At 43.1% G+C, this 17,248-nt stretch overlaps 8 non-coding genes across 8 annotated transcripts; all 8 read right to left on the bottom strand.

Annotated features, from left to right (window-relative positions):
* Positions 1-6,828: 6,828 nt before the first annotated feature.
* Positions 6,829-6,901, bottom strand: trnam-cau (transfer RNA methionine (anticodon CAU)). Its single transcript has one exon. It is a non-coding gene; the product is annotated as a tRNA-Met (tRNA).
* A 237-nt stretch (positions 6,902-7,138) lies between these two features.
* Positions 7,139-7,209, bottom strand: trnag-gcc (transfer RNA glycine (anticodon GCC)). Its single transcript has one exon. It is a non-coding gene; the product is annotated as a tRNA-Gly (tRNA).
* A 705-nt stretch (positions 7,210-7,914) lies between these two features.
* Positions 7,915-7,987, bottom strand: trnam-cau (transfer RNA methionine (anticodon CAU)). Its single transcript has one exon. It is a non-coding gene; the product is annotated as a tRNA-Met (tRNA).
* A 241-nt stretch (positions 7,988-8,228) lies between these two features.
* trnag-gcc (transfer RNA glycine (anticodon GCC)) lies at positions 8,229-8,299 on the bottom strand. The gene has a single exon. It is a non-coding gene; the product is annotated as a tRNA-Gly (tRNA).
* An 870-nt stretch (positions 8,300-9,169) lies between these two features.
* trnam-cau (transfer RNA methionine (anticodon CAU)) lies at positions 9,170-9,242 on the bottom strand. The gene has a single exon. It is a non-coding gene; the product is annotated as a tRNA-Met (tRNA).
* Positions 9,243-11,702: 2,460 nt separating this feature from the next.
* On the bottom strand, positions 11,703-11,775 carry trnam-cau (transfer RNA methionine (anticodon CAU)). Its single transcript has one exon. It is a non-coding gene; the product is annotated as a tRNA-Met (tRNA).
* A 128-nt stretch (positions 11,776-11,903) lies between these two features.
* On the bottom strand, positions 11,904-11,974 carry trnag-gcc (transfer RNA glycine (anticodon GCC)). The gene has a single exon. It is a non-coding gene; the product is annotated as a tRNA-Gly (tRNA).
* A 614-nt stretch (positions 11,975-12,588) lies between these two features.
* Positions 12,589-12,661, bottom strand: trnam-cau (transfer RNA methionine (anticodon CAU)). Its single transcript has one exon. It is a non-coding gene; the product is annotated as a tRNA-Met (tRNA).
* Between the last annotated feature and the right edge of the window lie 4,587 nt (positions 12,662-17,248).

Here is a 17,248-nt window from a genome sequence, read left to right on the forward strand (position 1 = left end):
AGGTTTACCATTTTTGTTTTGTCCTTTTTTTCTAAGCGTCGGACAGGCAGCGATCAGATGGCCTGGCCCATGGCAGTAAAAACACTCGCGGCTCTCACCCGCAGCTGGTGACGTGCTTTTACGCATCAGCTTTGGTGAGCGGTTTCTGCGCTCAGATGTTGCGTGTGAAACGCGAGGTGCCAGCATGGAAAAAACACTTTTGTGCGTCAAAATGAATTCATCAGCCAGCACGGCTGCTTTTGTCACAGACAATTCTTTTTGTTCATTCAAATAAACAATTCTGTCAAACAAAACGCTCTTGTCACGCAAAAACTCAACCTAAGTCTGGTTGGCAGTTTTTTCACTGTTTTTAAATTTTTGACGGTATACTTCGGGGTCCAGCTTATAAGCCTGCAACACAGTCTCTTTCAAGATTTTGTAGTCAAGACTATCTTGAATAGACAGACTGGCACAGACCTCCTGGGCTTTCCCCACTAACTTACGCTGGAGGAGAAGGGACCAGAACTCTTTGGGCCAACTCAGGGCAGCAGCTCTCCGCTCGAAAGCGCTGAAATACGAATCCACTTCGGACTCAAGAAACGGAAGGACTAAAGCAATGTTCTTAGTGATATTAAAAACAGGAGCAGAAACAGAACTGTGGCCAGAAAGAGGCACTGGGGTGGAGACTACAGGGGCTCCTTTTTCCAGCTCGAGAGCCTGAATGCGCAGATGCATAGCTTATACCTCCAGCTGTTTATTTTGGGTCTCTGCCTCCTTTATTTGGAGTGCTATGCGGAGATCCTCTGTGGTCATTTTACCTACAAGAGGATCCGTGACCGGCCCAAGCTCCACACCAGCAGCGAGCGTGCCAGCAGCCTCAGCCACTTTCACCTCAGCCACCGGTGCGTCACTGGCCGCGTCACCCGCAGCAGCATCAGCCGCATCAACAGCTGGTTTGGGTAGGACACCCTGCTCCACCAACTCTGCACACAGCAACCGCTTAAGCTCCTCTTTCTTAGCACCATAAGGCACATGCACATTATAATAATTTGCTACAATCAACAGGTCTGCTTTTCTGCCTTTATCAATTTTTGCCAAAGATGGACTGGTCACAAAATCATCCAATGAAAACTCCATAATTCCCCCACACACCAAAATAAAACTGCCAACCAGAAAAACTACTCACCGAAACTTACCCGGACACAAAGCACGACAAGAAGACGGGCGAGCCCCCAATTCATGTTATGCTCCAGTCTAAGGGGGGCCTAGGACACAACATAAACTGGCCCCATCTTCCCCAAGTCCCAAGTGGCCACAACAAAGATTGGTTTAAATATAACCAAAGTGATTTATTTACATAATGGTTTTAAGTGAACATATAGAAAATAAATACTTAGTTTAGGCTTCAGGATGGACTAAGCACAACATAATAAACATAATAACCCTGTCTTGAAAGTAAACAACTAATCTAACCAAAGGAAAACAAATGACAACAAACTCGCCTCCCTAACTAGATAAACAGGAGAAAACCAGAGAAACAAAACTGGTAGCCCACCCTTTCTACTCAAATGAATCTAAGCACTACACAAAGCTGAGTCACTGCAACAGTGTGACCAGTTGGGAGAAGAGGAGAATGAGACGACGAGCCGGCGGCCATCTTGGCTCCTTATATATCAGGTGATCAGGGGCTGCAGGCAATCACCGACCAGGGCGCAGAGCCTTTCCACCAATGACGGCGCGGCTGCGGCACACACCTATTTGCATACAATAAGAAAACTCAGGAACACAGGGCACACACACACACATACACCGTCCAACACCGACCAACTACAATAATATGACCACGGTCATAACACCAAGTAAGTCTCAATTTCAACACATTAGTAACATTGCCCCCCACAGCAGTGGGGTGGTAGTAGTAGTCTGGGATTGATTGTTGTTTCCATTACTGCTATGATGGAACCAACAGTGAAGGGTCTGACGTTCATAAGAAATGCTACAGTTACACTACCAACTTAATTTTTCATAGGATGTTGTTCATATGAAAACAACGGCTGCAAAACGGAATAGGTTATGTTAATCTTGTTTTTAATTACATTTCACTCTTGTGGGGAAGGTAACCACTCAGTTCGGCTGTTTGTTGAATTTCAGGCTGTTTCCTGCTGGCAGCAGCCTGAAATCCAACTGACAACCTTCCACAACACTGAAGAAAGATAGGGGATCAAAAGCCCAGAGACAGGAAGACTATAAAAGGATTACCAAATTCAAACAATTAGTACCTGCACCTCTTTGTTTTTCCAACTTTCAGTTTCCATTTTGCCATTTTTTTCAGTTTGTTGTTTGGCCCTGGCAGGATTTAGGGGCAGTGTTGTGTTGTAGCCCTCTTATGATATCACATGATAGACCACAATGCTTCACACAATGTTTCTCAACACAGTATGCCTTGCTAAGTTCTTGTAGTCAAAAAGGGCCATAGGACAATTGCTCAAATGTATTGTTATATTTTGGATGATTCCTGCACACCAGCATATGTGAGGGCCATTTTTATGAGGCTGGACAAGATCGAACAATCTCTGGAGACCAATCAGTCCATTTTAATCAAAGGCATGAGGTCTGATGATCATGAGATTGAAGAGCTCACCAGGCCACTCAAGACTCCAGCAGAACTTGAAGAGGCTTTTGAAAAGCTAAAGGACACAGCTCACAGAAAGAAAGTGATATGTGAAAATAGGATGTCGCTGTATTAGTTTGTGTGTGTGTGCCTGTGCAAAACAGCCCCTTCATAGTGAATACAGTGACAGTCACATTCAAAAATGTATGTGGATCTAATATTTAAAGTACTTATTAAGTTGTCCTGCACCACTCTGCTTTTCAATGAATAATCACTTTAATAAACCAATAGCCTAATCCAAAAGTTCACTGCATTTAACACCGGAGCTCAGAGCTCGGAGCAGAAACACAGTCGCTCTAACAAACAGACCTAACAAAAGGAACACTGAGGGAACAGAAAATCACTATAGGTAATATGAGCCTTATCCTATAAGATAATTAATTTTCTGCATTGTTTCCCTTTTCAGGTTGATTATCTGTCTTTCCTGGGAGGTGCTACACCTGGTGACTCTGAGAAGAATGATGCACACCATTGGAACCAATGCCCTTTGGGCCAAATACAGTTTAAAGGGTCGCGAGGGGAAAAACAAATTCCAGGACCTGGCTATGTATCCAGTCATAGTTTGTGAGTTTGTTTTTTAATGTTTTTACAGATCTCACTGCAATCTTTTGAGACCCAACAAAGACCTTTTCACTGTTAATATTTGTAGTTTTGATGGCTCTATATGACTGACTAACATAAACAAAACAATCAGTGAGAATAGTGCCTATTTATAGATAATTATACAAACTGTTTGACACTTTCTCAGATCCCTCACCTGAAAAGACAAAAGTGCACACGCCAAAACATATAAAGCCCTATTTTCATGTGCCTTGGTACATGGTGCAAAGTGAGGTCAAATGACCAGTACACAGTGCGTAGGTGTTGTAGTGACAAGATATGCCTGGTGCATTTGGGAACGAGGTGAGATTGAGGTGAATATATTATTAGTAGGTGTAATAGGGGCTGGGATTGAATTAACCAATCAGTTATCCTCTGTGTGAGAGTGTGAGAAAGGGAACAATCATTCCCTCTGCATCCGATGGTAATGCCTGAGACTTCATGGCTCCAGTGGAGGCTGGCCATAACAAAGCTTCCACTGGATTTATGTTGACTATGATGTATCTTGTAAAAAAATGCTGAAGCATTTCCTGGAAAAAAGACAGATTTTGTTTTAAGGGAAGACTGATCTCTACAGCTGCCTAGAAACACTTTCATTCTACTATCTTAGTACTAATACATTTTTACTTTTTCTTAAATTTGTTTATTATAGGACATTAAGAAATAAATGGGTTGATCTTCAAATATTCAAAAAACTACTACTACTCTGCAACTACTTCTTCAATTACTTTATCTACTGCTTGTAATACTTCAATTACTGATTCATCTAATTCAAATACTGCTTTATCTACTTCAGCTACTGCCTGAGGCATTCCACTACTGCTTCAAGTATTTCGAATACTTTTTCAGCTACTTCAAATACTGCTAAAAGTATTTCAAATTACTGCTTCAGCTACTTCAAGAACTTCACCTGCCTTAAGAACTTTTAAATCCTGCTTAAGCTATATAAAGTACTGCTTAACATTATTACTATCTACTTTTTCAAGCTGACACAAGCGCAGAAATTTTCTTCAGAAAATGTAGCCTTTTATAATTTTTTTTTCTCTTTGTCTTCGTTGTCTTTAGAGGCCTGTCGCAAGAACCACCCCAACGTGCTCCAGAAGACAATTGAAATGTGTAGCAGACACACTGAAATATGCTAGTGTTCCGGTGGTCACCTTGAAGCCAGCTGTTGTTAATCCGAGTGCGCCTGCCCTCTCTACACCTCTGACACAAGACTCTATTGAGAAAATTGTGGAGAGCATCTTGGAGAGGCAGCAGCACCAGCAGCAGCAGCAGCAACGGCAGCCAGAGCAAAAGAAAAGCCAGACAAAGACCTGTCTTGCCTGTGGACATCCAAAGTCTCAGTATGAGACTGATGGATCGTCCGAGCACTTTTTTTTTTACCAGCGAGGGCCTGTGTGATACTTCTATTGTTCGCAGAAGGTGTACCAGAGCTACGCTGCTGATGGACTCTCTAACCCCAAAATGCCCTTTGAAGAATTTGAAAAGACAGAATTCTTCCACAGAGAGCTGGAGGCCACCACAAAATGGGTGGAGGAGAAAAATGAAAATAAGAGGAAAACGCCAGACTCCCAGAAAAAAAGGCGCCTCTGCAGATTCTGCCGCATGGACCTGAAACAGGGACCAAACAGCCCACACATTCATACAGGCTTCCCTGGAGTGGCAGGAAAATACATTTACTGCCCATGAGTTTCAGGCCTCTCCTTTCTATGAGGCAGAGAAACAAAGATGGGTGGAGGACAGGAAAAAATGATTGACATGTACATACTTTTAAGTGTTGAGTAGAGAAAACTATTGTTCTTTATGTTCATATGTTCTCTGTATGTATATTTGTAAATATGATTAATTTATATTTGTAAGTATGTAAATTGTATGCACATAGTTTGGAATATTTTGTCATGCATATGTACATAGTGGTCTCGTGTTTACAGTCATTTGTCATTTTCATTCAGCCTTTGTAAAAAGTTAAATTTGAAAGCTGACCTCAAATATTCCATAGTATTACTTCTCTTTATGATTATAGTCCAAGGTTTGTGTGAAACACTGCACAAAGTCCTCACACTATCATATTTTGCCAGCATTTCTTTTCTCACACTTTTATTTAATGTCCATAATAACTGCGTCACTCATAATTTCCATATTATAAATATTGCAATTGTTAAATTTAAATTTAAATTTAAATTTGCTTTTAACTTAATATGTCAGAATAAAATTATTTCTATGTTCCAAAAACACTTCTCTAGCATCTTTGACATGTGATACTGTGCTTTCAGAGATTCAAATGTTTCAAACCCTCTCAAAGAGATCATAGATTCTGTGCACTGATAACGATAACTGATAAGAAGAAATATTCTGGTTGCTGTGAAGAGTATATAAATTTAGAAGACCCCACACACCTTGTTCTTTAGGCAGCCGTAATATATCTGTTCAGAGTAGCAGGATTTACATCATCCAATACATTTATTAAACTAATATAATTGTAGTTCTACAAAAACTAATTAAACATTTATAGATGAATATGAATTTTTAAATCCCAAACATTTTCAATGCTTTCCACTCATTTTATCTCAAGTTTGATTATGCCTCGACGGGGATTTGAACCCTGTCCTTTGTGGAATTTTAAATTCAAAAAAATGAAGCAAAAACCTGTCTTCCTATTGGCTATTTCTCTGTTACAGATATTCACAACTGGCCCCCACGTGGCAGGTGAGAATTCTACCACTGAATTCTGCTCACATGACCAATTAACGTACCACTGCGCGAACGAACACAACAAACATCTGAAACCTGGTTGTCCGGACACCTGACCGTTTCCTCCAGATAAAGTACATTTACCTTTGAGAGGATATTGGTTGTGTTTCTACGTTGACATCTTGACAGCTCTCGAGCCTTTCACAGAGGACCTGAGGTGCAGGCAAACGCAGCTTCACCGTTCAGTTAATAGTCCTCATGATTTCTACCTGTTGGTACACATCCCCCGTTTTTAAACATAGATATAATACCAACGCTGGATACGGTGCAGTAAATGAGCCCTGCTGCCATTTTGTGTCAATGTCTTGCTTCTGTATTGCAACAGAAATGAATCACTTACGGCCCAAAAAACATTTCACTCATGGAACCCACCTGTAAAGGACTTATCTACACAAAGTGTTGCCTGAACAACTTGAATGGCACAAACGTTTAAAAAAACTAATAAGAAATTAATCAAATCCAACGACTGTCATTTACCCCTGGCCTCAGATGGCCCAACGACTCTTATCATCTGTTGTGACAACATCCACGAGCCTTAATGAACTGAGTGATAGCAATGGCCTTAATAAGGACTCCACACTTGGAAAACCAAGATCTGGATGTTTAAGAATCTCTCAAAAACAACAACTCACTCTTTGGGCCCCTTAACACCAGTCAGTCAATGTCTGAAAGCAGAAGACCACCTGAATATTGTTGCTGACAATGTGGATACCTTGACTGTGTTTTGCCATTCTTCCCTTTCCTTTCCCACTGCTGCATCTACACAGTGTACATTGTACATGACTTCACACCAGTCCAGAAAAAGCACATGTGCAGCAAAAGGATGCCCCGTGTGAGGCTCGAACTCACGACCTTCAGATTATGAGACTGACGCGCTGCCTACTGCGCCAACGAGGCCTGCAATAGCGTAACCGAGGTGGGTAAAATCAAAAAGATCTCTCAATGTAATAAAGACACAAAAGACAAGTTGTCCCTCACACAAGAGTCACGGTACCTGTATCCAAGGAAATGCAGATTCAACAAAGACTACTTCGATTGCTATCATCATGTGCCACCTACAACACCGACTGCTTTGAGAGCAAAGGTTGGCCTTACCAATGAATAGTATGGTGCTATAAACTAAGTGAGCCTTAATGCATTGGCTGGGAATCGAACCCGGGCCTCCCGCGTGGCAGGTGAGAATTCTACCACTGAAACACCAATGCTTGTCTACATGGGATTTTTGCAACTGTAGTGAAACGCCCAGTAAAAGGGCCATTAGTATCTGGCTGAACTGTTTGCCTGACAGTGAAATAGCTTTGTAAAGTCCCTCAGTCAACACCTATCTGGTGTCAGATTGGGAGGGTGATGGTTTCTGACCATTTCTGTAAGTTTGTCTGTGCTGCTGTTTGTGGTATTGGTACACTGCAGTTGTGTAATTCTTAATTCTTACATTACACCATGCTCAAATGTTTACGGTGACCGTGACCGGCGACCTGGCGTCGGAAGCGCTTTGGTTCAACCGCACGACTTTTATCCAGAATCTGACCCAGAGGGAGAGGCTGCTGAAGAAGTTCAAACTCTACAACTGCAGCAGGACGTTTCTAAATGGTTGGTAACCAATTTTGTATAAAACTACCCCTGGCCTCAGATGGCCCAGGGGTAGTTGGCCTTAATAAGGACTCCACACTTGGAAAACCAAGATCTGGATGTTTAAGAATCTCTCAACAACAACTCACTCTTTGGGCCCCTTAACACCAGTCAGTCAATGTCTGAAAGCAGAAGAACACCTGAATATTGTTGCTGACAATGTGGATACCTTGACTGTGTTTTGCCATTCTTCCCTTTCCTTTCCCACTGCTGCATCTACACAGTGTACATTGTACATGACTTCACACCAGTCCAGAAAAAGCACATGTGCAGCAAAAGGATGCCCCGTGTGAGGCTCGAACTCACGACCTTCAGATTATGAGACTGACGCGCTGCCTACTGCGCCAACGAGGCCAGCAATAGTGTAACCGAGGTGGGTAAAATCGAATAGATCTCTCAATGTAATAAAGACACAAAAGACAAGTTCTCACTCACACAAAAGTCACGGTGCCTGAATCCAAGGCGAAGCAGATACAAAGTTGGCATTGAAGCGCCAACAAAGACTACTTCAACTACTATCATCATGTGCCACCTACAACAGCAACTGCTTTGAGAGCAGAGGTTGGCTTTACCAATGAATAGTATGGTGCTATAATGCATTGGCCGGGAATCGAACCCGGGCCTCCCGCGTGGCAGGCGAGAATTCTACCACTGAACCACCAATGCTTGCCTGCATGGGATTTTTACAACTGTACTGAAACGCCCAGTAAAACGGCCATTGGTCTCTGGCTGAACTGTTTGTCTGACAGTGAAATAGCTTTGTAAAGTCCCTCAGTCAACACCTATCTGGTGTCAGATTGGGAGGGTGGTGGGTTTCCCACCATTTCTGTAAGTTTGTCTGTGCTGCTGTTTGTGGTATTGGTACATTGCAGTTGTGTAATTCTTACATAAAAGCCCATTGTTCCAAAATATATTTTGTTACCACAATGTAAAATTATCCCAAAATTATCCAGGTAGCCCAACGACTCTTAACGTCTGTTGTGACAACATCCAGGAACCTTAACGAACCGAGTGACAGCAACGGCCTTAATGAGGACCCCACACTTGGAAAACTAAGACCTGGATGTTAGAGAATCTCTCAAACATCGGACAGCCGACCGTTTCCTCCAGATAAAGTACATTTACCCTTGAGAGGATACTGGTTGTATTTCTACTTTGATATCTTGACAGCTCTCTGGCCTTTCACAGAGGACCTGAGGTGCAGGCAAACGCAGCTTCACCAGACGACTCTTATCATCTGTTGTGACAACATCCACGAGCCATAATGAACTGAGTGACAGCAATGGCCTTAATAAGGACTCCACACTTGGAAAACCAAGATCTGGATGTTTAAGAATCTCTCAACAACAACTCACTCTTTGGGCCTCTTAACACCAGTCAATCAACGTCTGAAAGCAGAAGACCACCTGAATATTGTTGCTGAATGTGTGGATACCTTGACATTCTTCTCTTTCCTTTCCCACTGCTGCATCTACACAGTGTACATAGTACATGACTTCACACCAGTCCAGAAAAAGCACATGTGCAGCAAAAGGATGCCCCGTGTGAGGCTCGAACTCACGACCTTCAGATTATGAGACTGACGCGCTGCCTACTGCGCCAACGAGACCAGCAATAGTGTAACCGAGGTGGGTAAAATCGAATAGATCTCTCAATGTAATAAAAACACAGAAGACAAGTTCTCCCTCACACAAGAGTCACAGTACCTGTATCCAAGGAAATGCAGATTCAACATTGGAACTGGAGTGTCAACAAAGACTACTTCAACTGCTATGATCATGTGCCACCTACTACACCGACTGCTTTGAGAGCAAAGGTTGGCCTTACCAATGAATAGTATGGTGCTATAATCTAAGTGAGCCTCAATGCATTGGCCGGGAATCGAACCCGGGCCTCCAGCGGGGCAGGCGAGAACTCTACCACTGAATGCCTGCATGGGATTTTTACAACTGTAGTGAAACGCCCAGTAAAAGGGCCATTAGTCTCTGGCTGAACTGTTTGTCTGACAGTGAAATAGCTTTGTAGAGTCCCTCAGTCAACACCTATCTGGTATCAGATTGTGTCAGACTGCAACATGTACTGCGCTGACTACGGTACGTTACGGTTGAGAGGAATACACCAGTACGTTTTGCTTCTTTGTAAAAACATAAGGTTTCAATCTCAATAAAAGATATTAGGCAGTCTTGTTTAACTTCAGTGCACATAATTTTACAATGGTAATAACACACCACAAATGGAGTAACACATCCTCAAATACATTAGTTTAGCTGCTCTTTGATTTGTAAAGTTATAATAAATGAATTCAGATGAGTCATTTCTTTAGTAACGATCAAGCATTTATTTACATCAAATGAGGCACTTATAATCAGTGATAATAAAAAAGCTGTAGGATTCACTGGATCCATAAAAAAAATTGTGAGACACAACATAGATATGTTTGCAAGACTAAATGCCCTGTCCAGTTGTTTTAGTCAGTACAGGTATCTGGCCTATAGGAGCTTTGTGAGCTGGTGCTGGGGCTTCCTTGGTTGCAGAATCTCAGTCGTCATTCCAGCCTGCCTGGTCCAATGCATCAGTGCCGAGTTTCCTGACGCCACAGGCCAGTACGTGGGTTTTAGACTGGCCCATGATACAACCGGGACACATATCTGGATATGACCTCCTCCTTCTCGGGCCGCTCGAACTGTGCAGTGAGGTCCTCTGGGATGGGGATGGCCAAAGCAGCTTCTGTGTATGGTCCCAGGTCAAAAAAAGACTTTTTCAAATATGAGGTCCACCACATTCCGTGTTTAATAAAACACAAAAGATTTTGTTTACATTTTTCACTTTTTGTTGTTGTTTTTTTTTTTTTACAAAACAACGACTGAAAGTCTGGTTCTAACTACCTCCTGACATTTTCTTTACTGTATTTTTTGTTGGTGGAACTGTCATAACATTATACGTGCAATACTTAATACAATGTGTACAAAACATTTTTTGGTTGAAAAATAAAATAATATAACACTTATAGAATGTCGGCTCAGTCTTAACTGGTGTAGCTCTGCATTCTCCCTTCATGGCCTTTGGAAGTTGGACCTTGAACAGTGGTTCACCTTCTTTTGTTTGGGCTTGTGCTCAGTCAGCATTTTCATTGTAGTACATGGCAGCCAGGTAGAGTCTGTGTGTACATACAGGAAAGCAACATAAAATGGTGAAACTTACAGCTCCCAAGTTTGAAGTTGGGTCTGGGAAAGTCGGTGCTGATCCATGCTTTATCTTCAGAATGTAGCGAATCCTACATTGTACTGGCCCTCGTTGAGAAAGCAGTCCGACGTGAAATGGTTAGCCCGCTACAACTCCTAAAGTGTCCATCAAAAATAAAATAAAACAAATCCACTGGGTCTTCAGATCCTCGGATGTAGGGGGAAAACAGACTTCTGTGTTGGTTTATACAGTCATCAACCGAGCAACTAGCGTGCTTCGCTCGTACCTTCGACACAGTTTTACCGGAACCGTGATGCGAGGGAATAAACGATAGCGGGTGCAAGGCGGACTCAGAGGGCGGAATACACACCTATCTCGGGGAGTGTCACCCACCTGGGGGGAGGTGTCATCTCCCTTCATGACGACATCAAGGGAAAATCTCCAATTGGCCTGTGTGAGCACACATTTTCTGAAAGGTGGTGCAAGCAAAAGACGGAGAAGATGGACTTTTCTCATGTTTGGGGGGTTTGTAGAAAGGCCAGGGACACATATTACTGATAGAAAACCATGGAAAAGTACATTTTGAATAATATGTCCCCTTTATTGAACTGAGTGACAGCAATGGCCTTAATAAGGACTCCACACTTGGAAAATAAAGACCTGGATGTTTAAGAATCTCTCAACAACAACTCACTCTTTGGGCCCCTTAACACCAGTCAGTCAATGTCTGAAAGCAGAAGAACACCTGAATATTGTTGCTGACAATGTGGATACCTTGACTGTGTTTTGCCATTCTTCCCTTTCCTTTCCCACTGCTACATCTACACAGTGTACATAGTACATGACTTCACACCAGTCCAGAAAAAGCACATGTGCAGCAAAAGGATGCCCCGTGTGAGGCTCGAACTCACGACCTTCAGATTATGAGACTGACGCGCTGCCTACTGCGCCAACGAGGCCTGCAATAGGCTTAACCTAGGTGGGTAAAATCGAAAAGATCTCTAAATTGAATAAAGACAAAGAAGACAAGTTGTCCCTCACACAAAAGTCACGGTGCCTGAATCCAAGGCAAAGCAGATACAAAGTCGGCACTGGCCGGGAATCGAACCCGGGCCTCCCGCGTGGCAGGCGAGAATTTTACCACTGAAACACCAATGCTTGCCTGCATGGAATTTTTACAACTGTAGTGAAACGCCCACTAAAGGGGCCATTAGTCTGGCCTTTCAGCTGAACTGTTTGTCTGACAGTGAAATAGCTTTGTAAAGTCCCTCAGTCAACACCTATCTGGTGTCATATTGGGAGGGTGGTGGGTTTCCCACCATTTCTGTAAGTTTGTCTGTGCTGCTGTTTGTGGTATTGGTACATTGCAGTTGTGTAATTCTTACATAAAAGCCCATTGTTCCAAAATATATTTTGTTACCACAATGTAAAATTATCCCAAAATTATCCAGGTAGCCCAACGACTCTTAACGTCTGTTGTGACAACATCCAGGAACCTTAACGAACCGAGTGACAGCAACGGCCTTAATGAGGACCCCACACTTGGAAAACAAAGACCTGGATGTTTAAGAATCTCTCAACAACAACTCACTCTTTGGGCCCCTTAACACCAGTCAGTCAATGTCTGAAAGCAGAAGAACACCTGAATATTGTTGCCGACAATGTGGATACCTTGACATTCTTCTCTTTCCTTTCCCACTGCTGCATCTACACAGTGTACATTGTACATGACTTCACACCAGTCCAGAAAAAGCACATGTGCAGCAAAAGGATGCCCCGTGTGAGGCTCGAACTCACGACCTTCAGATTATGAGACTGACGCGCTGCCTACTGCGCCAACGAGGCCTGCAATAGGCTTAACCTAGGTGCTTAAAATCGAAAAGATCTCTCAATGTAATAAAGAAACAAAAGACAAGTTGTCCCTCACACAAAAGTCACAGTGCCTGTATTTATCAAGGGTAAGACACTTTATTTGTGATAAATATGAAAATACAGGATGAATTTACAGTCTGACCAGATTTCTGTTCAAACAGTTTGCTACGCTTACGATAACGTTACTGCTAGCTAATAATTCACTTGGTTCAGTGACGTGAAATAACTGATCTGTCAGTCCGGTTTGGTGTAATTACATGCTAAATGATGAATTAACATGGTCATGTTTTTTAGTAAAGTGTGTGGTATTATGTTTTTACGTCATAGTATCATGTTATGATATGAAAACATCTTGTCAGTAAGTTTCTGACAACGTCGTGTCGATGTTAGCTCAGCGGTTAGTGACCGATGAAGCATATAAGTCTGTGGAGTGTGGGGAAATTACGTGTTAAATCATGAATGAACATGAACTTATTTTACACTTATCTGGATAGTATTGATGTTGAGACGTAATATAAACTTATATACAGCTTGTATGATAACTCGCCAGCAACGCTCGTTTGGTACTGTCTGTCTGACCAATTACAGCCTATTGATACACAACATCTCATGCTGAACCACAAATGGTTTTTGTTTACAAACTTAGCATTTTTCTTTCATGTCTGGAAATAATTAACTATGGCATTACCAGAGTATCAGAGTCAACTGAAGTCTGACTACAGTATTGATCAAATGTATGTTTTCTCACTCTTTCCAAACATTTCTCTTGCCTCCTCACTCTCTCCTCTTAAATACACAAGTACTTTTCCACCTCTTCTTGAATCTCTCCCCATCCCCCTTCTTTGTCACACAAGTGTGTGCTTGCTCTCTCACACACACACACACACACACACACACACACACACACACACACACACACACTGTGCTTTTGAACTGCTTTAAGTGAAGTTCAGAGATCAAAGAGGATCTACAGCAGCAACATTTCTGATAGGCCATGTGATGTGAGAAATACCTGAAATATCAGTACGTTTTTCAAAAGTAGCTTCCTAAAATAAACCTAATATTCTATTGTTTTTATGGGTAGGTCAAGATGCACAGGAAAGTGCTATTCTTCCCAGGGAAACTCTGTGTGGTGTTCCGCAAGGGACCACTCGGATTTCTCCTCCAGGACCCATCTGAACAAGCCAGGCGGATCAAGGATGACCCCGCTCTGCAGGACAAGTCTGCACCCGTGAGGGAGGACCTGGTGCGGCAGAATGCGCTGACTGTGGTCTGTCAGAGAGGGGGGGATGCCTCAGACATGACAGAGGTGCTTGGAGACTACATCCTGCAGTTTGGGAAGTATAAAGGGAAGTCCTTTAGGTGGCTTTTGATGAATGATATAGGTTACACTGTGTATCTCATCAAGAACCTCCAAAAGGAGGAGGCATCAGGGACCTGTATGGCCGAGGGACATAGCAAGGACAGCCTACGGTCATTTGTTCATTATGCTCTCGGTTTTACGGAAATCCAGTCCCTTCTAACATATGAGGCCAGCTTAGTGGGTGTCGCAGCAGCCTCAGCAGAAGGTGACCAGCTGGTTGGCTTTGGCACCCGGGCCAAGAGCACCTGGAAGGAGATATGGGATAGCAGCGCTGATGGCTATGCAGCCTTCATCCTGGGAAAGAGCTGCGCCCCAGGGACACGCATGGACAAGCTGCAGCAGTACCTGCGGAAGAGGCAGCAAACTGACACGGCTTCCACAGTGGCGGAGCATGGCCCAAGGACCCCTGCTGATCCCATGGGTAAGTTATTTAATTCATATTTTTTACTCACATTTCTCACATGAAATGTAAGGTAAGTACTTACATTTTGCCAGAAATAGTGCTTTAAATCTTTCTTGTATACATCTATGTGACACATGTTATTAATCTATCCTAAACTGGGCAAACTAATTCTTGTTTTTGTACACTCTAATTCTTGTGTGCACCACAGCGATGGATGAGGATGACGAGCTGGAACGAGCGATGTTGAGCATAACACCCTCTAAGCTACAAGTGCAGCGCTGTAAGTACACAGTTATTACATTGACCAAATGTCAGAGTTGATAATGGTTAAGACTGTTTTTTAATCTGATGTCTCCTCTATTTATTTCTCTGTGTCTGTCTGTAACCAGTTGCTGAGCATGCATCAGCAGCAGCTGCCACACCAGGAGTGATATCAGGAGCAAAGACAGGTTTTTAAATGAAGGGTTTCAGGACTGGAGAACAATTCTTTTACATGATGAAATGCCCTCCAAAACTGAACCTTGATTTTAATCATATTGTTTGTGTTCTGGCCATGTTCCTTTAACAATACGGCCCTATGTTGGAGTTATACTAACTGTCCTAAGGACTATGAATTGATGCCATGATGAACTGATTCCAACAGCAAGGATGGTAAGTATGCATGGTTGTTCTACATACATGTTTCAAATGAAGCCGTCTTGAATACTAACACCTGCATGCTTGTTCATTGAGTCATATTGCTCCTCCTGCTTAGACTAGTGTGTAGTGTGGTCTGGTTTATTGTGTCTGTTGTAATTAGACATTTTAAATTTGTGAAGCAATGAAAAGTGGGAGACGCAATTCTATGGCTATTTGAGTTCCTACTAACATCAAAGGATTGCATATGTTGTGGATTCTGAAATACGTGATTCATTTCTTTTCTTTTGTAGTTCCATCAGCGGCGGTATCCAAGCCCCCTCCTGATGCAACTGCTGAACTGCAGACATCACTGACTGATGGTAAAAAGACTTGAATCCTGTTCATGTAACCATATGATGTGATAACTACAGTTACATATAAAGTATAATTGTTTTTAACTCTCCTGTAGCTCCAGCCTCACCAGGTGCTAAGAGGAAAACACCTGTGCCCCTCCCACCACAGCTGGTGTTCCTCGTGAAGGAGACAGCAGGTCCCACAGAAGCAGAGAGGACTGAGTCAACTGCAGGTCTGTTTCTATTTTAGTGTCCAGCTGATATTCAATTACACATCTGCTTAATGCACATATCATTTCACAACCTCTTCACATTTTGTCATCATGTCTTCATGTTTACAGTCTGTACAAATGAAACACTACACTTTTTTTCAGGACCCAGAGCGAGTCCTGCTCACACCTCTGCACACAAAGAGCTTACTTTTGAGGACAGTGGTGAAGATGGTAAGAATATACAGCATGTAGACAACCCCTCCATAAATCTGCTACAATCTTTTTATTTTATCAAAGTATTTTCACAATAACTATTCAATCAATACTAATTATAAGGTGTGTAATCATTTTTTTTGTCCTATTTGTCTTCCTTTTTTTAATGTAGTCACACCAGCTCAGCCACCTGTTCCTGTTCCCCTTCCTGGGCATGACCAGTACACAGGCAGCTGGAGTTGCTCTCATCACCAGAAGCTGTGGATGAGGACAGAGCTTCAGGATCTCGGGCTGTGGCCTGGTTCGCGGCCAGTGCGTAACCCAGGGAACACAATTTCACTGTGGCGTCTTCCTCCGCAGCCTGAGCTCATTAATACAGTGGCTGAGCTCCCATCCCCCAACTTCTTCCAGCTGCACCCATTTTTTATCTGGAAGCCTGAGAATGACATCATGGTCAGGTTGAGGAACAATTACATGCTGCCATGTCTCCATGATTGTCTTCATCCTCAGGTGGTCTCTGCTGGTGTGGGCAGGCCTCGGGTGATTGTTGGCACCAGTGGACAATATTACATCTTCTCCTCACGACTCTGCTGCAAGGCCTGTCGGAGGAACTGGTTTGCTGACAGTCCCCGATGGCTGGAGAAACTGCCCAAGCGCTTCACCAACCTTCTGCCTGCATTCCTGACTTACAAGAAAGCCATCTGCAAGTCTGTCATGGATGAGCTGAGGCACACTGGCAATTCACCAACAGACATGGCAAACCAGGTGAATGAGCTGATGCACCTCAAATATGAGCGAGCTCACCTGGCATACCTGCATGGCATAGAAAGTGTCAGGGATGCTGAGGCTGGGGTGTATGGACAGAGGACCATGGGGCAGTTCCTGAGGAAGGAAAACATGCCACGTGCTTTCGGGGAATATGAAGATCCCGATGGCTGGTGTGGAGTCTCTGTGTCCGCACACTACCTGACTGACTGCCTGCTAGATGAGTTCAGACGTCAAGAGCCAGCCATGTCCAAACTCCTCCAGGGCACTTTTGGGGAGGTCTTCAGGTCTGACCACACCAGGAAAGTGGCAAGAAAAGTAACGTTGGCATCTGGGGTCATGTCCAGTTATGCCGTAATGAATGAGAACTGGCTGATTGTTTCCTGGGTGATGGTTCAGTCTGAGACTGAGAGGTCCTTGGAGCCGATGTACCAGGGAATGGCCAAGAGGTACAGCAACGCTGGAGTGGAAAAGGCAGGCTACCACTGGATGGACAGGTGAGAACAGTAATTTTCTCTTTTCACTTTCCTTCAAACTGTAAATGTGATGTATAATTAACAGAATCTGTGTCTTTTTTAAATCTAAATTGCTCTAAATGTCTGTGCCTTGCATTTAGGGATTGCTGTGCTCCGT

Source organism: Seriola aureovittata, chromosome 11, assembly GCF_021018895.1.
Source record: "Seriola aureovittata isolate HTS-2021-v1 ecotype China chromosome 11, ASM2101889v1, whole genome shotgun sequence".
Taxonomy (NCBI): domain Eukaryota; kingdom Metazoa; phylum Chordata; class Actinopteri; order Carangiformes; family Carangidae; genus Seriola; species Seriola aureovittata.